Source organism: Amphiprion ocellaris, chromosome 16, assembly GCF_022539595.1.
Source record: "Amphiprion ocellaris isolate individual 3 ecotype Okinawa chromosome 16, ASM2253959v1, whole genome shotgun sequence".
Lineage (NCBI taxonomy): Eukaryota > Metazoa > Chordata > Actinopteri > Pomacentridae > Amphiprion > Amphiprion ocellaris.
The window spans coordinates 33,149,338-33,176,717 of NC_072781.1; the positions used below are offsets into that span (position 1 = coordinate 33,149,338).

The 27,380-nt window shown below is 38.8% G+C and overlaps 1 long non-coding RNA gene across 3 annotated transcripts in view; it reads left to right on the forward strand.

Moving 5' to 3' along the window:
- The first annotated feature begins 653 nt into the window (after positions 1 to 653).
- LOC111588984 (uncharacterized) overlaps positions 654 to 27,380 on the forward strand; it is a 31,898-nt gene continuing 5,171 nt past the window's right edge. The window contains exons 1-3 of one of the 3 annotated variants that reach the window (XR_002748234.3): positions 670 to 791; positions 881 to 961; positions 1,711 to 2,060. This is a non-coding gene — a long non-coding RNA (uncharacterized LOC111588984). Of the gene's footprint in view, positions 962 to 1,710; positions 2,061 to 27,380 lie in introns of those variants that run through there. The other 2 variants (XR_008604263.1, XR_008604262.1) reach the window with 2 other exon arrangements.

Here is a 27,380-nt window from a genome sequence, read left to right on the forward strand (position 1 = left end):
ATGTTGATGAGGATACAGCAGATGACCTAGAGACCAAGAGAATGACAGATGAAGGGATAAATGCCAGAGATACCTCAGTATCAGTACCTAGAACAAGCCATGTCTTCAGGATGTTCAACACTGAAGATGCTTCCTGCTGAACAGTTTGGTGACCACCTTAAGGTCCTCTTAGGAGGACCAAGGACAGGTCTACAGGGACACTGAGAGACTTTCATTTAGCCATGGAGCATCTCCCCTTATATTAGGTCTTGGCTGAATGAACGTAGCCTTTCGTGTGCCAGACATGTCTTTTTGTGATTGTTTTGTGGCTCTTTGTGGTTATTTTGTGGCTTTTTGTAGTTTTGTGTGTATTAGTGGTTGCTTTGTCCCTCTTTCTGGTTGTTTTGTGTAGCCAGGTGTAAAAAAACACACACACACAGTTATTTGAGTACAATCACAGAAGAGAGACTGTTTATTTTCTTTATCTTTATTTGTTTTGCATCGGTAAAGTGTTAGATGTCCTATTGCATATGAATGCACCGCTCAGCTCACGTGGTCCCACGTGGCGTACCTAGCTCTCAGCAGCCAATCAGAGGCTACGCAGGCCACGCTCAGCCTGTCGGCTCAGAGGCGAAGTGCAGGCGCGCTGCTCTTCCGGTCCCTTCTAGAAGCGAGGGCAGCTACATGCTAAGAGGAAGAGAAAACCAGGAGAAAACCTCAGAGTTTACCTGTGAAAAGGAAAAAAACAGTTGGAGCACTTACCCACTGGAGGTCCGGAGCCAAGTGACTGAACGAAGGAGAGAGTTACGTCGGTAAGACGAGTCAATTATCCGGCGGAGAAAAAAACCTTGTTGACGCTTACCGTCGTCGTCTATGCTAATGCTAGCTCTGTGCCTAACAGGCTAACCACTTGGCTTTCACCCAGAGAGCCGCGGCAAGGTCCGACATCGGCGTGCTCCGCCTTGATACACAGAGAGCAACGGTGAGAAATGTGCCTTTTTAGCTGCTCTGGTGCTATTTTCCTCTTGTTTTCGCGGGTGTTGAAAGAAAGCAGTGGTGATATTACGGTTATAAGAGTGAACTGAAGTGAATAATGGTGCAATACTTCTGGACATATGCACATTGTGTTTATTATTTTATGCTGATGTGTATGTAATTAAAGGGGAAGTGTTTTATTTTCCTAATGCCAATTTAAAGGGAAGAGAGAGTAATTTGGTATGTTGTGATGAGTGTAAAACAATATGTTATTTTGTACTATATGATTTATTGAAAACATTTATGTTATTTCAGCTGAGTTTAGAGTAACTAGAGGGTAATTTTTGGTGCAGTTCTCTCACATGAATAGGCCTATAGTGTAAGAGTAGTTTAAGCACACTTCTTTAATACCTCTGTGTCTAACTCAAGATGTGTACTGTTATGTTTTTTGCACATGGTTCTGATATGGTTATGATTAATGATATTTTGAATGTTAATGGTTACTTACCATAAGTATTATTGAAACACTGTTCGTATGAACAGGTAAATGTGTGAGCACTTTCGTGTTTAGTCCTCATAAATGATACTCTTAAGACTGAACGTTGTACAACTGAGACAGAGATTTAAGATTTGAATAGAAATGAAGATTCATGTCAGAATTAGATGTAATGGTGTGCATCTTTTGACATTTGATATCCCTGACGATGCATCTGAGAAAAGACGGTGTTGGATGTAAATTGTGTGACCTGTCTACAGGTCAGGTTTTTTGGAGGACTGAAGAGTCTGAGGTTCAGGACAAACTTCCTGCTGTAACAGATGGCGAGCCAACCACCCTGAAGAAAGATCAGCACCGAGAAGATATCCACGTACCCACTCATTCACACACACATTATACATTTACATTACACTACAAAGACCTCTGGAATCAGGTGAACTTGCAATAATCCTACAACAGGAAAACCTGCAACAACTCCTATTTTACTTAAGGGCCCCAACGGACAATTTTTTGTTTCAAGTGTGCACACTGGGTTTTTCTTATTGTCTTACTGTTTGGGTTATTATTTTGTATTCTGTACAAATCCGACAACTTGTTTTATCCACTGTTAAAAATTATACGAGTGGCTACTCAACTATTACCCCTGCGATTGCCTCATTATTGTTGCTCAGTACAGTGGCTCCTCCCGAATTTAGTGTCTTCTGATTCTGGTCCAGGTATTATAAATAGTCCAAGTAATTATTACACTGTAATTCACTTTTATATCCCTAAAGTTGGTTACATTTGCATCTATTAGTGGACGAAAGCAGAAGGTGCGTCCTCCTGAACAGTTTGGTGACAACCTTAAGGTTCCATTAGGAGGACCAAGGACAGGTCTACAGGGACACTGAGAGACTTTCATTTGGCCATGGAGCATCTCCTCTTATATTAGGTCTTGGCTGAATGAACGTAGCCTTTTGTGTGCCAGACATGTCTTTTTGTGATTGTTTTGTGGCTCTTTGTGGTTGTTTTATTATCATTTAGTGTCTCTTTGTGATCATTTTGTATCCATATGTGGTTGTTTTGTGTCTTTATGCGGCTGTTTGCATCTCTTAGTGGTTGTTTTGTGTCCTTTTGTAGTTTTTTGCATCTATTAATGGTTGTTTTGCATCTACTTGTGGTCGTTTTGTGTCTATTTGTGGTTATTTTGTGTATTTGTGATTGTTTGCGTCTACTAGTGGTTGGTTTACGTCTGTTTGTGGTTGTTTTGTGGCTTTTTGTAGTTTTGTGTCTATTAGTGGTTGCTTTGTCCTTCTTTCTGGTTGTTTTGCATCTATTAGTGGACGAAAGCGGAAGGTGCGTCCTCCTGAACAGTTTGGAGACAACCTTAAGGTTCCATTAGGAGGACCAAGGACAGGTCTACAGGGACACTGAGAGACTTTAGTTTGGCCATGGAGCATCACCCCTGACATTTGACTGAATGAGCCTTTCATGTCAGAAATGCAAGGATGCTTGCTGAATGTTCTCTGGAAAAATAACAATTTTGAGCACAGTTGTGGTATTTCATAAAATGTTAGTAGCCGCAAGAAGCAAAATTACACAGAAATAAAAGTGAGGATCTCTTCTTTTTCTACAATAAAGATTGATTTAAACTCATTAATGGGTGTTTTTCCTCCCAAAAAGCATTTATAGCCTCCCTCTAACTGAAGGACTTTAGTGAGGCTGATTCCTTCTTTACTCCATCGGTCCTGTTTGTTCATCCAACCTCCAGAACATCCCGGTTCAGATGATAAAAAGCTGCAGCGGCATCGAGACATCAAGATTCATGTGATAAAAGATGTGCTGTTGTGTTTTGTGGAAGCAGCCTTGAGTGAGTTATTGCTGTATATTTGGTATTTATATTAAGTATTCACATTTACCAGCTCTATGTATAACATCCTTGACACATAAACTTGTTAATCGAGGTTACCGATGTGATGCCAGGGTTTTTCCTGATTCAGAATGGACCTTCAGGGGGTAAATATACTCCACAATAAGCATCTTGAGCCACATATAGAAAAGGCAATGACCTGTGTGAACTTACTGCACAGGCTGGACATATTTTCTTGTTTTTTATGAATGTTTGACCACAGCAAACATCTGCAATGTCTGTAAATGAAACCCAAAAGGACAAAACTGGTTCAAAAATGTATATGTAATATTTTTTTATTTGAAAAAACTGTCAAAACACAAAACTGAAGTCAGATAGGGAGGTTTGGAGACTAATGGAAGATAATTTTGCTGATTTTATTATACAAATAAAGCCTCTTGGTTGGTATTAATATTAGAATACAGCAAGTAAACAACATCTCATTTTGGTAAACACACTTTTATTGAATTTCAGGTGTTTAAACCAATATGCTCAACAAATTTTATCCCTGTTTAGATATATTTATTATTTTTTTTAATACCTAAAGAGAAATAGACTGCAAGGCAATGCAAGTTTATTGATGTAACACATTTTAAAAACAAGATAATTCAAATTTACATAAAATATTTTAAAAAGCCTGAAGATAAACTGTAAAAGGAACAACATAAGCAATATTATGGTTGAATGTATTTTACGACATAAAAGAGTTAAATATGAAATACAAAAATCAGATAAAAGCAGTAAATGTTACAGTGCAGGTTTTCAGGTCCGAGCACATAATTTCAAATCAAATAATGCTGAGTTTGATGTTATTATTCATTGAAAAGTCAAACGTATGTAATTCCATAAATATCAAAGCTTATATCACTGTGTGTTTATGTGCATGTGTTGGTTACTCCAAAGAACTTCTAGGGCCTAAAATAAATTTTGTTTTGATGGAACATTTGCACTAAAGCTATTAAAATGGCTAATTTAATGAAGAAACCAGTGAATAATGGAAGATTTGTACCTGAAATCCACATTTGGTGCATCAAACTGGTCCAAACATGACATGAAAACCTACTTTTCAGATTTGATTTTCATTTTTACTCCGACTTAAATGTCCTCTATGCAGGAAAAACCTTGAATTCAGTGTTGCAGGCAGTTTCTTTCATAAGAGGTTGGACTAAAAAAAAGAAGCTTTTTCCTTTTTTTTTTTTTTTTTTTTTCTCAGTGCTGACTCATTGAATCAATGTCCGTTTGCAGGTTTCTTCTTGGAGTTTCCTTTTAAGGCGGTCTTTAGTCGAGCATCATTGAGCCGTCACAGATCAGCCTCGCTCCTGTCGCGTCAGCTTTAATCATTTTCATGCCGAACCACAATAAACTGTCTGAGGTAATTGGGGTAACATATGCGGGTTTTGTTTTAAGGTTGTGGAATCAAGGCCCTGTGCTGACGGATGCTTATTGGCAGCCTGTCTCCTCACCTGCTGAGTCAATCAATCTGGCTCAGTCTCTCTGTTAACAAGTCCTGTTTGTGGTGCTAAAAGAGAGAAGGGGGAAAAATAAAGGGAACTGTGGAACAAAACCGGTGTTCCAGTTAACTGAGCTGCACACAACCAATATGAGCCTGCAAATTAAGAGCAGAGAACATGATAGAAACTGTAAAAGTGACTGTATTTTTCTGCTATATACAGGTAGACTGAAAAACACTGCAGAGCTCTAGGGCTCTTCTGCCTCTGCTATTTATGAAATTATAAAAAGTCATTGCTAAGTCATTTTATAAGTAAATGTGGCAAATTCTGGTACAAAAAACAGCAAAACAAGCAAAGAGCTATTTGGTCCAAGAATATTTTTTGTTCCTATTAGCTTAATATGTTCCATAGTGTGCTTTTTTGTAATTGTATGTTGTTCTGCAATGTTTTGCTTTACCAATGAATCAAAAACATGACTTCTTCCTCTTTCCCTAAATAAAATCTGAGTTGAAGGGTTTCTGTTTAGGAGACTCAGCTGCCAGGAAAAGAGCAAGGCAGAATCCAAGTGTAGAAACACAAGTAGGTTGATTACAAAAAAGACAAACCTTAGTCAAGAAAAAGTACATGGTAATCAAGGCAAAAATAAGTCCAGAGGTGAAGACACGAATCCAAAAACATCATATTGAAAAACAAAGACATGAGGGAAGCAAATAGATTAAAAAGAAACTAAAGTGGATGAAGGTTGCAAGGATTCAGGCAGGAGAACACAAGTTAAATGAACAGTAAAGGGTGGAAGTAACACACAATCGTTAAAAGAGGAGGGAAACGGTCAAAGGGGAGGAAGTAAAGATACAAGTGTCAAATGATGAGGGAAACAGACAAGGTAGAAGCAAAGACAATTGTCAAAAGGGGAAGGCAACAGACAAAGGATGGAAATATAGATGAAAGTGTCAAAAGAGGAGAGAAACAAAGTAAAGCATCAAAAGAGGAGGGAAACAGACAGAGGCAGGAAGTAAAATTCAAGCGACACACAAGGAAATAGGATATCAAAATAAGATGTTTCTGAAGTAGGACTTTCAGAGAGCGTTTCAAGTGTTGCAGGAGCTCTGGGAGCAGAGGATTGCTGCACAAGGAGACTACAACCAAAGTGTACAACATTGATTTTTTTCGTAATAACAATGCAATATTTTTCAAGGAAACCTCGGGTCCTGGTCTTCATATGGATGTTATTTTGAAGCATACCACATACCCAAACACTGTTCCAGACCGAGAACACTCCACTACGACAATGTGCCCCAGTACACCTCAAAAACCGCTCAAGAACAGCTCAAGGAACACAACCAAAAGCCAAAGGCACTGACACAGCCTCCAAATTCCCTGAATTCCAATTTAGTGGATCATCAGTGTGATGCTTCGGAACAAATCCAATCAATTGAGGCCACTGCAACCCACAACACCCAAAAGATCTGCTAACTACCCAATGGATGCCACCAGAGATCCCGTATCTTTAACCAGACCTGTCAGAACTGTCTTGGTTGCATGAAGAACACCTACTCAAATGTTATGCTGGTGGTTTTAATGTTGTGGCTGACCGGCGTATGTAGAACTCCAAAATAAACCCATGTCCCACTGTGAATAGAGGCAGATTTCAGTGACAATACGAAAACTCCTTTTGTCACAAGGAAGAAATTAAGCTAACCTCAGACATTTTAAAATCAATCCATCTGCTCCAGCAGGAGAAGCTATGTTCAACACCCCCCCTGCAGTGACACATGTAGCCAAATGCCTCATCACTCTGCATCACCCTCACACATTCAGATCTGCTGCACGTCTTATCACTCTGCCCACAGATATGCATGAATGTGTGGCAGCCGTCAGACCCACACTTCACTAATACATGCAGGACTACAAAGCTGACACCTTCACAGCCACACTGTTCACCAACTGTGTGGTTTCCAGCTGTCGGCCAACATGTTCCTGCTCTGTCATTAAGAAAGTGTAACCACATCACACATGGAGGCTCTCACCGTCCACCGAAACACGAAACAAAAGCATCCATGGTCCAGATTTAATTGGAGAAATGAGAGAAATCATACTATGTGACCTCATTCATTATTTCAGATGAGCACTAATATCCATCTTTTTAATCAAGACAAAGAAGTGAAGGATGATATTTAGCTCCATTGAGAGCCAATTAAATCAGTCATAATGGCACAAAGTGGAAGAGCACGGCACCATTATTAGCTGTATTACCAATTTAAAAGCAGAACTCTGGTCTTTACCAACACATTCTTTAAAAATTGCCATTGAAGCTCTCAGAAGCTCTCATGGAATTGTCCATTCACCCACATTTAATAACAGCAGTGAGCACAGCCCTGGACAATATCACGTCAGATAATTCACCATCACATCACCGTACTTTAATCAGCTCACTTGTAGCTTGAGCTGTAGGATATTTGCTCTTATGTCAAAGTTAGAGTCCATTAACAGGTTAGGTTTACTATATTAAAATTAAATGCCATCTCCCCAACATCTTCTGCTCTGAAACAGCAACATATCATCCCAACAAAAAACGACTACAAAGAGACGCAAATTACGCACAAGGGGAAGCAAAATGACTACAAAGAGGCACAAAACGACCACAAAGACCCACAGAATATCTCCGTGCTTCACTGTCAGGACGATGCATCCACTGTGGTAGTCCTGGTCAGGTTCACACCAAACATCCATCTGACACCAACTAGTTCATCTCCATCTGACCAAAGAATGTTCTCCAACATCCATCAGGCTTCTTCTCATGTTCTTCAGCAAACTTTCATCTGGAAGTTCTGAGCAGCAACCAGGTTTAGTTCTTCTCATTGTCTCACCACAGATTTGTGTTTTCCGGCTAGTTCTACTCCTGATAATACAGTTATTTTCTGTTGAAGTGCTTGAAGTACTGGTCATAATTTCACTGAGTTGATCATATACTACCTATAGTATTTATATTTTACTGCCACAGTGGTTGAACTTTAAAGATCTAGAGTCGACTCACTATCACTGATATGAAGTTGGCCAACAGGAAGTTGTGAATTGTAACATAAGGAAAGATGTTCAACCAAAATCCAGTGAAATTTGCTGGATTTTGGTTGATTTTTTGTGAATGTTGTTAAGAAGCATTTTTAACATTTCTTTTTTCCACCAAAAAATGTTCAAAGATTTCCCAAAAATGTTGAAAATGTGGACATCAAAGTTTCACTGTGAAAGTATATTTTTTTCCACATATTCAAACTTTAAAACAAATCAATTTTGACTCACAAGACGACACCAGGGTTAAAACTTTTCACTCCACAAACTTATTTATTGGCAGCACTTTACACTTTTCCCGGAAGCTGTGTGATTCTATGGTGCATAGGATATTTCATTTTAGTTTTTTTCCTTGTTTGTTTTCAGAGATAGATTTGATCTTGAATTTCGCCCTTTTAATTTCCACTGACTGCCCGAGGATTCCAGTAATTGATTGGTGTATTTTATGATGCAATCAGGGCCGGCTGATGCACAGGCCTCATTAACGAGACTGACAGAAGTGATCAGGACAACAAACAAGGAGCCGATAACTGATCCTAAATCAGTCAGGATATCCTCAGAAATGTGTTTGTTTTATTAAACTTCTCACCTTTAGCCAAAGTCACGGCGATGTTGAGATGTGTTATGGTGTTCAATGACTGATTCCTCGTCTCGGTTTCTAACTCATGGGCTGAGAAAGCTGCTGTCACGAGGCGTTTGGTTTATTCACGGCTGCTGCTGGATCTTTTTCGGGGGTGGTAAAATCATCAGCTGTTGGGCATTTGACATTTATCGGGAGAAACACTTGAGATGTTGACCTTTATGTGGAATCATTAGCCAGAATGAGACAACAGTTTTAGCCCGGGCCTTTTCTTTGTTCTTCGTCTTCTGAAGTCTTTTTCTATTGAATCTCCTCAGCTTCTCATTTTCACTTGTCTTCTGCTCCGTAGCCTTTCTCTAATGTTTTATAGATACAGTCTATGAAAAGAAAGATTCACCTTCCTTTGATATTTTCCACCTTTTATTGCTTTTCAACATTGAATTGATGTACTGTAGTTTTTTCAACAAGAATTTACAAAAAAATAATGCAGATTTCTACAAAATAATTCTAATTATTTGAAATTTTCACATGTAAAAGAAGTGATTGCATAAATATTTACCCACGTCAAGCATTGATCCTGTTGGTCTCAATTGGTCTCATACTTCACATCATGATGCTGCCACCACCGTGCTTCACATCATGATGCTGCCACCACCATGCTTTAGTCATGATGCTGCCACCACCATGCTTCACATCATGATGCTGCCACCACTGTGCTTCACATCATGATGCTGCCACCACCGTGCTTCACATCATGATGTTGCCACAACCGTGCTTCACATCATGATGCTGCCACCACCATGCTTCACATCATGATGCTGCCACCACCGTGCTTCACATCATGATGCTGCCACCACCATGCTTCAGTCATGATGCCGCCACCACCATGCTTCACATCATGATGCTGCCACCACCATGCTTCACATCATGATGCTGCCACCACCGTGCTTCACATCATGATGCCGCCACCACCGTGCTTCACATCATGATGTTGCCACCATGCTTCACATCATGATGCTGCCACCACCGTGCTTCATATCATGATGCTGCCACCACCATGCTTCACATCATGATGCTGCCACCACCGTGCTTCATATCATGATGCCGCCACCACCGTGCTTCACATCATGATGTTGCCACCATGCTTCACATCATGATGCTGCCACCACCGTGCTTCATCATGATGCTGCCACCACCGTGCTTCAATCATGATGCCGCCACCACCGTGCTTCATCATGATGCTGCCACCACCATGCTTCACATCATGATGCTGCCACCACCGTGCTTCACATCATGATGCTGCCACCACCGTGCTTCATCATGATGCTGCCACCACCGTGCTTCACATCATGATGTTGCCACCATGCTTCACATCATGATGCTGCCACCACCGTGCTTCACATCATGATGCTGCCACCACCATGCTTCACATCATGATGCTGCCACCACCGTGCTTCACATCATGATGTTGCCACCATGCTTCACATCATGATGCTGCCACCACCGTGCTTCACATCATGATGCTGCCACCACCATGCTTCACATCATGATGCTGCCACCACCGTGCTTCACATCATGATGCTGCCACCACCGTGCTTCATCATGATGCTGCCACCACCATGCTTCACATCATGATGCTGCCACCACCGTGCTTCACATCATGATGCTGCCACCACCGTGCTTCACATCATGATGCTGCCACCACCATGCTTCACATCATGATGCTGCCACCACCGTGCTTCACATCATGATGTTGCCACCATGCTTCACATCATGATGTTGCCACCATGCTTCACATCATGATGCTGCCACCACCGTGCTTCATCATGATGCTACCACCATCATACTTCACAGTGGGGATGGTGTGTTTGTGTTGATGTTCAGTATTTGATGTCCATCAAACATATCATCTAGTCTGATTGACATAAAACTCCATCCTGGTCTCCTCAGACCAAAGAACCTTCTTCCAGGTGTCTTCAGAGTCTCCACATGTCTTCTGGTGAACTCTAGTCCAGATTTAATTTGAGTTTTTTTGAATAAAGTCTTTTTCTTTACCATTCTACCATAAAAGTCACAGTTGTCTCCGTGGCCTCCCTCACTAGTCTCTTTCTTGCATGGTCACTCAAAAAAGTGAAAACTTCCATAAAGGATGAACACTTTTTTGAAGGATCTGGATTATTTCCCTGTTATTTGGTCTCCTTTCTTTTCCCCATAGCTCTGTTGTCTCAGTGTTTCAGGTCAGTGTTGATAAAACACATTTCAGCTTGGATTCCTTCTGATTCACTAATTAACCAGGAGAATGTTCATACAAGCAGTCTGTGTTGTAGTTCCAGTAGAAGTAATGAAGAAGGGGTCAGGCAGCTTCTTAGTAGCTGGTGCTTTTGATTTAAACTAATTTGCAGCTTCGATGAAAGCTCTGACGTGTGTGATTAGCATCAAGGACGATTTTCAGCAGCCTAGCGGTGTAGCATCATGGTGGCTATACGTGGTTCTGAACCGTGCCAAATAGCTGATCGGTAATGAAAGAAATGTTTTATTTTTTTAAAAAAAATAGGTTCACTGATGACTCATCAGATTAATTTCATGCCTTTTAATGGCAGGCCACTGAAGGTAACACTGCTGCTCTATTAGCTGGTGGCGTCTGAATATGAATCCCAGCATCAGGGGGTCTAAGGTCTAAATATAATCACTGGCAGAACACATCGACGTAGGAGTGTCAAGGCTTCACCACACTTTAAATGTACATACATTTACATCCAAGGCCAGTCAGGATGCGTTCTATATGATGGCAGCTAGTCTTAGTGTCTTTAATGCATTCAGTATATTATTATTATAGATTTATATAGAATTGCATTATCAAAAAGCCTTCAGTTAATCAGACAGTACATAGTTTCTAAGAACACACAACCAATACATGTTTCAGTATTTAAAATGTTTAACCATCTGAAACTCAAACAGTTTCCAGTATATTTGAAAGGCAAATTTAAAAAATGCAAATGTTCTATTGTTTATCGGAGCCAGAAACTGTAAAAACAACAAAAATTGTTGGATTTTCCGCTTTCCTTTTCCACTTACAGGCCTTGAATTAATCATATGTGATGCATCCTTCTGTCAGAAAACGTCACTGCATCAAAGCTTAAAATCATGATGAGAATCATGTGTTCTGTGTTTCACACTTTGCCTTTTATGTTTGGTGAAAAAGAGAGTTCAGCCTTGAAACAAATTCCTTGAACTCGTTGGTTTTAGAACTGAAACGTCTTCAAGAAATACAATCAAGTTTGATTTCCTTTGTTTTAGCACTAGAGTGAGTTTAAAACTAGTCAAAGTGACCATAACACCTCAGTCATTACTGGTCACCTGTTGGTTTTTAGAAATAATTGTACGATTTTATTGCGTGTTTGTTAAGCTTCACATGGTGCCAACCTGAATTTGTGATCTCTAAACTCCTTGTGAGCCTGACGACTGATCCTGAATTGTGACCACATTTGCTATTTATGCTGTTAAGTGTGTAAATCCCTCCCATCTCACACTGTCAATGTCTTGTTTTAAAACAGGATTGAGACCATCCTAATTTGTTTAACCCTCGTGTCGTCCTGTGGGTCAAAATTGACCCGTTTTAAAGTTTGAAAATGTGAAAAAAAAAATTTCTCACAGTGAAACTTCTGATGTCCACATTTTCAACATTTTTGGGAAATCTGAACATTTTTTGGTGGAAAAAAAGAAATGTTAAAAATGTTTCTTAAGAAGAACGTTAACAAAAAATCAACCAAAATCCAGTGAGTTTCACTGGATTTTGGTTGATTTTTATGTGAATGTTCTTAAAGAAAATATTAGAAGTTTAACTGATATATATGGAATCACTTTAGATATTTTTAGGATTTTTTGGAAGATTTTTACTCATTTTTTGAAAATATTTACAAGAATTTTCTTGCCAAATTTGGGGGATTTTTTTAAAAAATAAAACTTTTAAGGCAAACTTTTAAGGAATTATTGGAATTCTCTTCCTGAAGGTTTCGCAAATTTTGAGAAATTTGGGAAATTTTTTTTGCTGAATGTTTGGATTTTTTTCAGACAAGAAAACTATGTTTTTTGGTGCCTGTAAATGAGGACAACAGGACGGTTAAGATAAACTGGGATGAATCAAGACAGGGTTCGTATGTTCAAGAGGTGTGTGTAACTGCTGCTTCTGTTGATGAAAACATAAAAAAAGAACCGGGCTTCAGTCTGAGTTGTTCCCCAACAGTTAGAAAACAAACTGACCCTATTAGAGACACGTAAAGACAAATTTTATCCACTTTACTTTATATAAGAATGCACTTAACAAACACTTTACCTGCAGTAATGACCTTTAACAGCCTTGTGGTTCTACAGCAGTTTGTGAAAATAGCACTCAGTTCCTCGCTGAGTTTTCTGTGAAGCAGTTTGTTTGAACTCGCAGCATTAACGTTTGAAATCACAGGCAGCGCTTAAAGCCTCAAACCCTCCTGCTTCCTCCTTCTTCTCTGCTGGACTCCCAGTCCTCACTCTGCTCCCTCTTCTTCAATTAACCACCTCGTATTCCTGGACTGTGAGCCGCTTAATTGCAGAGTTGAACTAATCATTATGAAAGAAAAACAAATGCTCCATTATATTTTCCAGATGCTGGGTAATTTTAATCAGCGCACATGAAAGAATAATATCTTGGTGGAGCTGGATAATGAATAAATGAGGATTTTTCATCTCTTAATGTGTGTGCAGCCGTGTGTGTGCTAACGCTCCCTAAGGAAACAGCTTTAGAGAGTGAGTTTATGTGTGGCCAAGCGCTGAGAACGTGCACGTTTAGCCGGGTGTGTGTTCGTATTTATGCAGCGTTTATGTGCCTGAGCCTGTGTGTCCTAAATTATTGCCCAACTTGATTATTGCATTCTTACTAAACTACATATTTCCCCACAGGCTGTTTCTGATGCCCGCATAATGATGGCTGTTTTGCACATTTGGGAGATGACTGGATGTGACTGCGAGTAGGCTGGTGCATGCTGGGATATGAATGGGTGTGATTTGGACAGAAGGCGGTGGGAGTTAGTGTCTAGTTGTTTTTCATGCTCCATTGCTTCGTTTGAGCCTCGCTTAGATCTCATGACGGCGAGTCGCGCTGCTAGACGAGGTGATTATCGCTTCGCGTGTAAACTGGGGATTCTTTATTTATTCAAGATTCCACTCAAGAAGTCTGCTTTATCATTGACAGGATGTTAACCCTCCTGTTGTCCTCATTTACGGACACCAAAAATATTGTTTCCCTGTCTGAAAAAAATCCAAAAAATCAGCCAAAAAAATTCCCAAAATTTCTGAAAATTTGCAAAACTTTCAGGAAGAAAATTCCAATAATTCCTTAAAAGTTTTATTTTTTAAAAAATCCCCCAAATTTGGCAAGAAAATCCTTGTAAATATTTTCAAAAAATTTGTAAAAATCTTCAAAAAAAATCCTAAAAATATCTAAAGTGATTCCATATATATCAGTAAAACTTCTAATATTTTCTTTAAGAACATTAAAAAAAATCAGTCAAAATCCAATGAAATTCACTGGATTTTGGTTGATTTTTTTCTGAATGTTCTTAAGAAACATTTTTAACATCTCTTTTTTTCCACCAAAAAATGGTCAAAGATTTCCCAAAAATGTTGAAAATGTGGACATCAGAAGTTTCACTATGAAAATCTATATTTTTCCCACATTTTCAAACTTTAAAACAGATCAATTTTGACCCGCAGGACGACACCAGGGTTAAATGAAGCATCGTAGATCACAAACACACATGCAATAAAGGATTTCAGTCGTTTCTTCTGCTGCTTGTTTGTCTCGTGGAGGCAGCAGGCCGGCAGGACATTCATCTGTCCATCCACGTCCTGCAGCTCTTCCTGGTGGATCCCGAGGCGCTCCCAGACCAGATGGGATATGTAATCCCTCCAGTGTGTTCCGGGTTTGCCCTGCGGTCTCCTCTCAGCTGGATGTGCACAGAATACCTTCAGAGCGAAGCATCCGGGAAGCATCACAATCAGACCCCGGACCACCTCAGTCGACTGTTTTCATCTCAAGAGGCGGCGGTTCTAAGAGGACGAAGTGGGAAAGATCACCAAGGTGCTGCTGGAAAACGCCGTCCACACGAAGATAGGACTGTAGAGGTGGATTTACAGCACAGGTAAGGGTCTGGAAGGTCAAGTTAAGTGGAGGAAATCACAAAAATAATGTTTATATCAGGCATTTTAAAGGTCACACGTTCTATAAAAGATTTTATACTTAAAGAACAGCAGAGATTTCTGCAGAGTTTAAGAAAGGAGTCAATTTATTTTAACCTCCAAACCAACCAAATGGCATCATCTTTACTAAATCATCAGTTACACCATTTATCAACTAGAAACTGGAAAAACATAAACAAAAGTCAGATTTTTAACTTTCTTCTGGGCCTTGAACTAATTCTGCACGACACAAATGAAGCCAATCTTTGGTTCTTTGGCGGTTCTACTCTGGACTCCTAACAGATGTTTCCTAGAGCTTTACCTGCTGGAAAGTACACAGACTGAGTGCAGGCATTCAACATGTGTGAGCATCACTGTCATGAGTCAGGATGGTACATGATACTGTGCTATCATCTAAATTATATACTAAACTATCGACACTTTTATTACATGTGCAATGCACACCAAAATAGAGTTCTAGTTTAACATCTTGAAGTGTCTGAGGAACAACATTGAGAATAAACCACCAGAATGGTGGCACTATGCCATGACTAGGAGCTGTTTTATTGGCCACATCAACACAATCAACAACCTAAACCAGCCTTCTCTCCAGATGTGGCTCCCTGCGACGTTTCCTCTTCCCCAAAATTAAATTTAAATTGGAGAATCTCAGGTTAGGAGGTTCAGCGTTTGATGCGTTTACCAGAAACATAATTCAGGAGGCTACAGTGGTTGTCTTTTTGTTAGGAACAGGCTTGTAACTTTTTAATCAGCCCAGACAGATCAACACGTCCTGAGCTTCCCCTTTAATGTCCAATTCCACCTCAGTAATCTGGAGCAACAATCTGAACTGCTGCTGCATTACAACCCACCTGCTGCTCTCTTATTACACAACCTCCTCAGTCAACAAACCCGGATACGTTCTACTGATGTTTCATCAGTTCTACGGCCTCCGTCTAACAGGTGCTGATTTACAAGAACAAATAATCCATTTCAGCGGTGCCACTAACAATTATTTTCCAATCTGTTATTTTTATTTGGCATCTTTACTGAGAAATTCTGGAATCCCCGCGGAGCCGTGGTACAGTAGAGGCAGATCTGAGTAATGCACAGATAATATGCTGACAGTACGGGGATGAATAAGCCTTTTGGCAAAGCGATGACAGTAAAATGTTTGTAGACGGCAGTCAAGAAAACATCTCGCCTACTCTCTCTGCTGTCAGATGAGCCCTGCTGATTCACTCCAGAAATGAAAAACAGAGGATTCAGTGTTTTAGGAACACATTTTTAGAAAGAAACTGCATGATTGTACACCCAAAACAAAGATATTTTCCATATACTGGGACTTTGTGCTGCTGTGGTTGGTGTTTCTGCAGCTGCACGTCATTATGTGGACATCAGAGGTCAAATTCCAGTCCATGAAGTACTAGAAAGCAGAGCTGGTGTCAGAAGTTTTCATGAAATCTTTATTCTCTGAGTCCCATTATTGCAGATCAAACAGTATTTATACGGAGAAATCGATTTAAAGTTCACATCTCATCACGAGTATGAATCATTAATGCAGAATTGAGCTGCACTTTCAGTTAAATTAAGGTTTAAATGAGAACTTTTGTTCCATCACCTTCAAGAAAATGATCACTGCAGAAGTAAAACTAGTTCTGCTTAAAGGTGTTTTTGTTGCTTATGTCAAAGAAAAACCAGAACAAACAGAGACACACAACTCCATGAATGACTACAGCTGCATAGTAGCAGAGAAAGAAATCTAAGTTAAGGATCATTCCAGAACTGGAGGACATTTGGGCTTCGAAATGTTTGGAAAATAAACCTTCTCTTTTCCAGTTTTCTGCTCCATATTGATCAATAATGGGTAATAAACTATTAAAGGCTTGATTGGCTCAGTTTACACATCAATGGTAGCATTTTTATTCCATGTTTTCTGTGTTGTTTGCTAACCCTACTCTAATCACAGTAACAGGGTTGCTAATCCATGCTAATGTGATCTTTTTCTCAGCAGTAGAAGCTAGATATTTAGCTGCTGTTACTGCTGACCAAGAGGACAAACTGACTGATGGAAAACAGTCCAAAGAATGAGTCTGATACTGATAATATGAGGTAGAGTGAGACATTCAATCAAGGCTGACAATGTGAAGAAGATATGAAAAATAGAAGAGAGGACATAGCTTTGCTCTGCACATTCTTCATTTAACTGTTTGATGATGGATCGACAAAAAACTGTTGGATGATGTAAACGAGAGAAACGAGACACAAAAGACAGAAATAAGACACAAAATGACAAAAACAAGACACAATGACAAAAACTAGACACAAAACGACAAACTAGACACAAAAGACAAAAACAAGACACAAAAGACAGAAATAAGATACAAAACAACAAAAACATGAGAAACAACAACAAACACAAGCTGCAAAAGACAAAAACGACAGAATACAACAGAAATGAGACACAAAATGAGAAGAACCAGCAGATATGCAGGAATGTACAGAAACAGAGGCGCTATGGCCATAAAAAGACATCAACACATCACTCACACTCAGTCACTTTTAAGATGAGGCGGATGGGATGAAGCCGTACGGTTGTATCACCGCCTGGCCGAGTTCAGCCGTCTGCTGGGGAGTGTGTGCATTTCAAAGTGTGTGTCCAAACTTATCCAAGAGCCTCTTATTCTGTTTCAAAGAGGGAAAGCTGAGAGGTTGGAAGAAAAAAGTCCGATAACGCCTCACATCTCTGCTCTTATTTATGGATGTGGTTAAACCCCATAATAACAGGCTGCCATGGACCCTTCTTAGAAAGTGTTTCAGCGCTAAGATCACATTTGGTCCTAAGAGGAAGTGGAAAGATCACCAAGGTGCTGCTGGGAAACGCTGCCCACACTAAGATAGGACTGTAAAGGTGGAATTTCAGCACAGGTAAGGGTCTGGAAGGTAAAGTTAAGTGGAGGAAATAACATTTATAGAGGTCACATGTTCTCAAAAAGGTGGTATACTCCTAGAACATCAAAGATATCTGCAGGATTTAAGAAAGGAGTCATACATTTGCAATTTATTTTTAACCTCAAAACCAACTAAATTCTGTGTTCTCTTTTAAAAATCATCAAAATGACACTTTTAATCAACTAGAAACTGGGAAAACATTAATAAAAGTCAGATTTTCAACTTTCTTCTGGACCTTGAGCTAATTCTGTGATGAAAATTAGCCAAATCTGAGTTTAAAATCATGAAAGTTCTACATGTCACCAAAAGTAAATCATTTTAACCAATGAAATTCTGTTAAAAGGGAAAAATTCAGAGTTTATCAGTGCAACTGGTATTGCAGCACATGTAAGGGTCTGGAAGGTAAAGTTAAGAGGAGGAAATCACTAAAATAATGTTAATAGAGGTCACATGTTTCTCAGAAACATGGTGTACTTGTAGAACATCAAAGATTTCTGTAGGGTTTAAGAAAGAACTCACATGTATGCAATTTATTTTTAACCTCAAACCCAACCAAATGGTGTGTTTTCTCTTAAAATCATCAAAATTACACGTTTAATCAACTAGAAACTGGGGAAACATTAATAAAAGTCAGATTTTGGACTTCCTTCTGGACCTCATGAAAGTCTTTTTTCTGATTTCCATCATTCAGTCATTTCTTCATTCTCTCTCCTTCTTCATGTTGTTCTGTTTCCATAGAGAACTTTATTTCTTTTATTGTATTTTTGCATCCTGTAGTTGGTATTTGGTGTCTCTTTGTGTGTATTTTTGTTCATTTAGTGTGTTTTGTTGGTTCTGTCAAGAGCAAAACGTGGCCAAAAGCCAACAGTTGGCTTTACTTGACATCAGGGGACGGTAGGATTGGTTCCTACTGCCTCTTGTCGATTATCTCCGAGCATTTTTGGGTTGATATCCAGCACTTTAATGTCTTTCTATCTTGAACACATACAGACTTTTTTGGAGTTGTCTCTTGGTCAGGTAGTTTTTCCAGGTGTTAAATGTTCATTTTGCATCTATTTTATGTTGGTTTGTGTCTCTTTCAGGTCATTTTGTGTCTTTTTGCTGTGTTGTTCTATTGTCTAGTTGTTCTTTAGCATCACTTTGTGTTAGTTTTACAAAGAAATTCAACTTTTTCCCAAGACATTTCTGAGTTCTCTCTCTTTCATGTTGTTCAGTTTCCGCAGAGCTGCAGGACTTTACATCTTTTACTGTCTTTTTACACCTTGCAGTTGCGATTTATTGTGTCTTTGTGGCCATTTTTGCGTATTTTTGTTTTATTATGTTGTTCTATTTTGTTATTTAAGTTTCTTTTTGAAGTCAGGTAGTTTTTTCCAGGTGTTAATGTTCATTTTGCATCTATTTTGTGTTGGTTTTCATCTCTTTCAGGTCATTTTATGTCTCTTTGCTGTGATGTTGCATCGTCTAGTTATTTTTTTACATCTCTTTATTGGTAATTTTGCAAAGAAATAATTATTTTTTCTTTAATATAATTTTCTAACTGCGTCCTTCTGGACAGAGGTCATTTCTGAGCTCTTCTTCATGATTCTACTGTTTCCATAAAGCTGTAGGACTTTATGTTGCAGTGAAAAGTGAGCCGACGGTGAAGAAAAATGATCCAGGAGCAACAAAGACGAGCAGAAACTGCTTCAGTGTTCTCCAAACAAAAGACAAAACCGTGTCAGTCGTCCACCGGATCTGGATTATGGCGCCCGTTTGTAGCCGTCTGACTGTAAAAGCCTCAGAACGGCTTTAAAACGGGAGGAGAGGAGGAATCTAAACCTGATCTCCAGCTGTGTGTCCAGTGTTTGTTCAAGCAGAGCTGCAGACGATGACGGAGGGAAAGGAGGACAGTGGAGGCTGCAGGCTTTAAGGTGGAGCTGCATGAATGAGCCTCCAGGGACGAGAAGAAGGAGGGAACAGGGAGGAACACGACACGAAGAAAGAGAAAGAAAAACAAGAAGGAGGAGGACAGAGAGTGGGAGTCGTGGTTGGTGTGAAAGGTGGTCTTTGTTTGAGCTAAAAATACGCCGTCTGGACCGGCACAAGACTGTGTGAGTTTAACGGATCGTGTTTCTGCAGGGCTGAGATTCAGGATTAACCCCGGGGGTCACGTCTTCACCTCGCTGCCACCCACGCAACAAACACACACAGTCCAGCGCCCCCGCAAAGCACACAACGCCAGCTACACACCGCTACACACCGCTACACACCGCTACACACTGCGCCCCTCCGGACTCATTGTGCAGCTTTAAGCGCCTCTTTGAAGTGAGTCTAAATGGGCAGGATTAGTGTAATAGTCTAAAATTACACTGACATACTTCTGGCCACCGTATATCATCGCCTCCCCGACTCTCTGCACCCAAAACACCCAGATCAGCTCTTTGATTCTCATTATTTAACGTAAATATACAGGTTTGGCTCATTTCCAGTTAGTTTGGCCACTTTAGAACTTCAAGAATTCAAGTTATGAGAGACAAAAGTAGCACATGTGCTAGCTAGACTTCCCAGGATGCATTGCTGGAGACCTAGAGAGCAGGTTTTAAAACTAAACTCAACAAAAGTGGCTGCTGAACTGGATAAAAGTCTGTCAGTAGCTTCTGTCCATGTGACTGGTTGATTTAACTCAGTATTTTAAGTTTAGTGAAGTCGTTTTTTTCAATTTCAGCTCATTTAATTTAGAAATGTTGGCACTTCTGCAACTCATAAGATGATTTTGAACAAAAACAACAACAAAAATATCAAGCTAAATGGAGTTAAATTACTTTTTTTTAGGGGAGTTGCATGAACTCATTACTTTTGGTTAATTCTGAACACCAGCTGTACAAATGCAGCCTTAAAGATCACTGAAGTTTATTCTGTGAGATTACAGAACTATTTAACCTCAGAAAAGAAAATAGAAGATTTTTCACATTTAAAACTGCTCACAATGTTTTCAAAAAACAACTTTTTTTTTTTTTTCATTTAGCAAATTTAGGCAGTAACCTAGAATAAAAAAGATCAAATCTACTGGAGCTGTTTGTTTTACTTTTGTTAAACGGGAATTTACTCTGTTTCCATTTTTTGTTGTTAATACCATATTGATAGTTGCTACGGCCTGTATAATGTTTTATATTTTTTGTTAATGAATCATTTGTCCAGTTACTTGCTCCTTTTTTGAACATAAATGCACATTAAGGCATACATGACATTCTTTATTTTTAAATGTACTTTATAAGTTTTTTACTTCCTTCTGCCACCCTTTCATTCAAAAATTTTTTTGTATATGTATTTATGTTGTATTTGTTTTTGGTGAATGAATGAAATAAATGAAATGTGTTTCAAAACTGCACTGTAAAAAATGTCTGAAATTTACTGAAAATTACTGGAAAATAGTGACTTGAAAAAACTGTAAACTGAAAAACAATAAAACACTGTTCAATTAACAGCATTTTTTAGTGAAATGTTTTACCATACAATACTGTTATTTTTACAGACACGATGTTAAAACAACCAAATTTCTTTGTAGTTTCAACACAGAAAAACTGCAAAACAAAAAACAAGACAATACAGTTAAATGTACAGCATGAAATTAAAATATAAGCAAATAAATAAAATATTGTAGTTTTCTATTCTAACAATACATTTCATTTTAGAAATTGCCATGGTCACCTGAAAATCATTGTTTTCAATTCCCTTTGAAGAGGAAATTGAAAACAATAGCTAACCCTAACCCTAAACCTGCAACTAAATCCCCATTTTTACTGAGGACCTGTTTACACTGCCATGTTCAACCCCAAAACACAAAAGTATCACCTGTGTCTTGTTGGGTTTACATGACAACGAAGTGAAAAAAATCTGCATTTCCACTGGAACGCTGTAGCATTGATGCCAGTCCGGTAGTGGAAGCTGTAACCTGCGTGACCACTATCCGTTCCTCCACAGGCCAGAGGAAGTGCAGCCAAAGCCAGCATGCATTCAACATACAGGAGGTCCTCGACTTACAGCGGAGTTCCGTTCCTACAGATTGATGTAAGTTTCACTATAAGTCGGAACTCCGGAGAAAATGTAAGCTGTGGCTCAGGTGGTAGAGCGGGTCGTCCAATGATCAAAAGGTCGGCGTTTCGATTCCCGCTCTGTCCTAGTCATGTGCTGTTGTGTCCTTGGGCAAGACACTTTACCCACCTGGCCTCCAGTGCTGCTACTCACACTGGAGTATGAATGCGTGTGAATGTTGGTGGTGGTTGGAGGGGCCGTAGGTGCAGATTGTCAGCCACGCTTCCGTCAGTCTGCCCCAGGGCAGCTGTGGCTACAAACGTAGTTTACCACCGCTGAGTGAGAATGTGTGAGTGAATGAATAATGGATTCATTGTGAAGCGCTTTGAGTGCCTTGAAAAGCGCTATATAAATCTTATCCATGATCATTATTGTTATTTTTTGGGAAATTTTTTAGATTTCCTAAATTAAATTAATAATTAAATGATTTTGACTTAATTTTATTTGTGTATTTAGTAGTTATTTTTATTTTTTAACACTTCTTTTGCAGCGTGACTGATCACTATACAGGCTAAATACACGTAGAAAATACATACAAAATGTGATTTTTTTCCCCCCTTTCATTACTATTCATGTCATTTGACGTGTTTTGTGCTTTATCTCAAAAATCAGTGGAAATTACAAACGCTGCACCCTTCTTTCATGTGCAGAAAAGATAAAAAGCACATGAGAGTGGAAAGTAAAGAAGGAGGGAAGGTTGTAGTTTGAGAGTGAAGATAAAGGTTCAGGTTCCAGCAGCATCACATTCAGCTCTGCAAGGGTCCAGACGTCTCTCTGCCCCGGAAACCAGCATCCCAGCCGAGAAGCCACGAACACATCAATAATGCATCCACGCACACACACGTGTGCACACATGTTCAAACACAACCCGCATAAATATGCAGCCAAACAAAGCCACTCATTATCCTTCTGTGTGTTTTCAAAGCTGACCTCTTAACAGCAGAGAAACGGTTTGAATGGTGATCTCAGGAATCCCAGCGGGAAGCGAGAAACAGTCAGTCATCACGGCTCCAACGGAATAAATAGAGGAGAAGTAAAGCAGAAACGCTCCCAGAAAGACTGAAATATCTGCTCTGAGACACTGAACCGTGTAATCAGACGTCTAATCAGTGTTGTTTTTTTTTTAAAAAAAGCTAAAGGCCGCCGCTGCTCCGATCGCCGTGTTTTCTTCACTTTTCATGTTCAGGAGTTCGTCCTAATGGAGAAATTACACACCAGTTTGTAAAGTGCAGCTTCTCGAGAGGTTCGAAGTGTCAGACGAACCTGAAAACATCACTCATGTCACCGTCTGTATAGAAAAGCTCAAAACATGAGCAGAAACAGGATTTAATCTCTGACATTTTCTCACCTCAGATTTTCTTCACATCAGTAAGTGACAGTCACCTCAGCTCAGCTCAGTCTCAATAAAATAACCTGAGAGCATCTTATGAACACGTAAACAGCAGCAACAGTTACCTTTAAATACACAAATCCAAGCTGGAAATACCACGTCCTTAAAAACACTGTCATCTAATGGTGCATGTGTGTGAAAACTCACAAAAAATATCTCCCCTTATTGTTGTCAAAATCTTGTGTTTGGTTGTTGGTTTTGTTTTTTTGCGTTTGCATCTGTGTAGCTTTCATGTCCCTTTTCAGCTACTTCCTGTTTTATTTCCGAATTTTTGATTTCGTTTTTGTTGCATTTTGTTTCAGTATTTCCTGTGTTTGAGTACTTCCTGTGTTTGCCTTTGTGTGTCTCTGTTATTTCCTGTTTTATTTTGAAATTTTAGTTTTTCTGTTTTCGTTTAACTACTTCCTGTGTGTCTCCTGTGATTCCCAGTGGGTTTCTCGTCCCTAATCAGTTACTTCCGGTCTTATTTTGAATTTTTATTGGTGTTTGCTATGTTTGAGCACTTCCTGTGTGTTTTTTCCTGTTTTTAAATCAGCTGTAAACATCACAGATATTTGTGGTTATTTTCACTATTTTTAGCAAAATTTTTATGGAACTTTAGCTGCCAGATATTCACCATTTATTTATTTTACAGATTTTTCTTTGTTTATTTAAGAATTTATAGAAATTTTGACAGATTTCACCTGTTCTGTTAAATTACAGCAAATAAACTAGTAAAATCACATGAAATAAATATTTATGAGCATGGCATTCCTTAAAAAAGCAGCAAATGATAGTAATTTGTTCTTTTCCAGTGTAATTATTGACAGATTACTAGAAATATGTACAAAACTACTTGAAATTGGACTGAAATTACTCCAAACATGTCCAAAATGACACTATTTTTCCCAAGAACAAACTAGAATTGCACAAAATGACTTGAAAACATCAAACATTTTATCTAAATTGTCCAAAATGTTTCAAAATGTGCCTAAATTACTTGAAATACATTCAAAATTACTGCAAATTTGTCCAGAACAACAAAAGATTATGCAAAGTCACTTCTAAAACAAGCTAAAATCACACAAAATGACTCAAAATGTGTCTAAATTGACAAGAAATACATCCAAAATAACTTGAAATTGGACTGAAATTATTCCAAAAAATTGTCCAAAATGACACTTTTTTCTCCAAAATGAGCAAAAATTGCACAAAATTACCCAAAAACCTCAAAAATGAGATCTAACTTGTCCAAAATGAGTCAAAATTTGTACAGAAAGACTTCAAATTTGTCCAAAATTACTTGAAATTGGACTGAAATTATTCAAAATATGTCCAAAATGATACATTTCTTCCCCAAAACAAGCTGAAACCTCACTTGTCCAGGCAGAATAAACACACCTGAGTCCTAATAAAGAAAAAATAAAGAAAAGCTTCTCCCCTTTAAGTCCAAACCTGCAGCTCTTTGCTGATGAAACCAAGGCTTTTTCATTTTACTTAAGTCCTGAAGTATAAAGGATTATATTTTGGACGAGGAGGAGTTTTATTCCAACAGACAAACGATAGAAATGTAGAAATTAGAGGAGAGAATAAAAAGCTGGAAGTGAACGGATGTGGTGACCTAAAAGAGGAAACATTTCTTTCTTTCTTTCTTCCTTTTATTCCACATCTGTCACACAATTAAACATCCGTCTGTCCACACCAGCAGAAATGTGCATATTTGGCCCGACATCACGGCGTTCTCTCCTTTAATTTCTCCTCTTTCTGCTCCCTCCATTCATCCCTTTCATGCCAGCTCTTTTCAGCAGTAATGAATGCCATAATCTGGAGGGGAGCCGGTTTCATCCAGAGCTTTTAGCTGCTGGACTGAGCATGAAAGCTGGGCTGGGAGCTTCCAGCGAGGCCTTCCCTCCTCCGGGACGCCGTGTCAACACGACTGGCTTCACTCTCAAAGCACAAATGTTTGTTTTCTGACCAGAGAGAATCAGAGCGTCGGTTTGCGAGGGACACAATTAGAGCTCTGTCATAACGTTATTTATCTCCTCTGATGCTGAAACATCATCAAGTCAAGAATGAATCAGATTCACACAGAAAAACACAAATCTTTGGTCACATTTATAGAAGCAGAGACATGTTGAACTGGGATTCTTCTCTATAGGTAGATTTTTCAGTGATCAAAAGAAAGAACTGAACTTTTATTTCCCAGATAAGACTCTAAAAGTGTGTCTCTTGTATGTGTTTGAGGAAAATTAATGCATAACTTTGTTAAATATGAACTTTGATGTCGGGCTGCACAGTGGCGTAGTGGTTAGCACTTTCTCCTTGCAGCTAGAAGATCCCTGGTTCACGTCCCGGCTTTCCCGGGATCTTTCTGCATGGAGTTTGCATGTTCTCCCTGTGCATGCGTGGGTTTTCTCCGGGTACTCCGGCTTCCTCCCACAGTCCAAAAATATGCTGAGGTTAATTGATTATTCTAAATTGCCCGTAGGTGTGAATGTGAGAGTGATTGTTTGTCTCTGTATGTAGCCCTGTGACAGACTGGTGACCTGTCTAGGGTGTCCCCTGCCTTCACCTGAGTCAGCTGGGATAGACTCCAGCCCCCCCGCGACCCTAGTGAGGATTAAGCGGTGTATAGATAATGGATGGATGGATGAACTTTGATGTCTATGAGCTGCTGTTGGCTCCGCCCCCTTCAGGAAGAAGACTCTCTGAATCTGTGATTGACTTTCTGTCCCTTCTAACTTTCTCTCTGATGATTATCTTATATGGACAGCAGATTTAACCTGCAATTGTTTTTTTTAAACAATATTTTGCAGAATTGACTTCGTTTATTAAATTACAGCAAATAAACCAGTAAAATCACACAAAATATGTATTTATGGATGTGGTATTCCTTTAAAAAAATCTGCAAATAATGTACTAAAAAGTCTATATTCATTCTTTTAAGCATGATTGAAGAATTACATTTTTTTTGAACTTTTTATTTATTCCACATAGGTAAAACAGATGAAGATGTACAAAAGTAACACCAACACAATTTACAGACTACTCAGTCCATATCTTGTTACCTTCAGTCATAAATACATATATGTCCTTTCTGTACAAGTCATAGACCAGTCAAGATTACATATTTTACATAGATACCAACAAGTCTTGTTTTCTGACCTCTGATATTCACTGGCACGGGTAAATAGGCAACCGAAGAGCTACTTACATAAATAAAATAAATACATTGCGGAGAAATGAATGAATGAATGAATGAATGAATGAATGAATGAATGAATGAATGAATGAATGAATGAATGAATGAATAAATAAATTAATTAATTAAATTTTTAAAAAATTTAAAAAGGAGGCATTTAGAGCTCTGGCATCGCTTGTATAATCGGTTTCCATCTTCTCTCAAATTTTCCTAGTTTCAGTTGTAGTCTTGCTGTAATTTTTGCCATCATAAAAACCTTTTTTACTCCGTCTGTCCATTGTATTATGTTAGGGGGATGTGGTTTCAACCAACTCATTGTGATCATTTTCTTTGCTATCAAGAGCAGAACTCTCAATAGGTATCTACAATCTCTGTCTATCAGATCCTCAGGTAATATCCCAAGTATATACAGGGTTGGGTCAAGATGGAGATCAACACCCAGAATTCTTTTTATTACTGTTTTCACACACCTCCAAAAGTCTATGATCTTCGGGCAATCCCAAAATATATGAGTGAAATCACCTACCATGCCACAATTCCTCCAACACAGATCTCATGTTTTACTATATTTTGCGATAACAGATGGGATGTTAAAGTAACGCATCTTCATTTTCCACTCAAACTCCCTCCATGTTGGACTGTTTGTTAATTTATGTCCAGATCTGAACATTTCCTCCCAATCATCATCTGTTATTATTACGTTTGCTTCCAATTCCCATCTTTCTTTAACATCCGTATTATTGTCATTAGATTCATATTGTAGTGCTTTATATATTTTGAAATCAACCCTTTTTTTGATTCTTTCTCTGAAGATGACATAAACAGTTCTTCAATCTTTTTTTGGTCTTTCTTTCCCATTCACTATGTTTCTGGAGATAATGTCTCAATTGCAAATATTTATAAAAATCATTATTTGGTAGATTAAATTCCTGTTTGAGTTGTTCAAATGATTTCAATATTGGCCCTGTAAAAACTTGTGCTATATATATTAACCCCTTGTTAGCCCATTTCTTAAATCCTGCATCCATAGTCCCTGGTGCAAAGTCTGGGTTTTTGTCTATTTTTGTTGCTTTACTTACAGAGCTTGATATATTTAATTTCTTTTGTATTGTCGACCATATTTTCATTGTTTCTATTATCA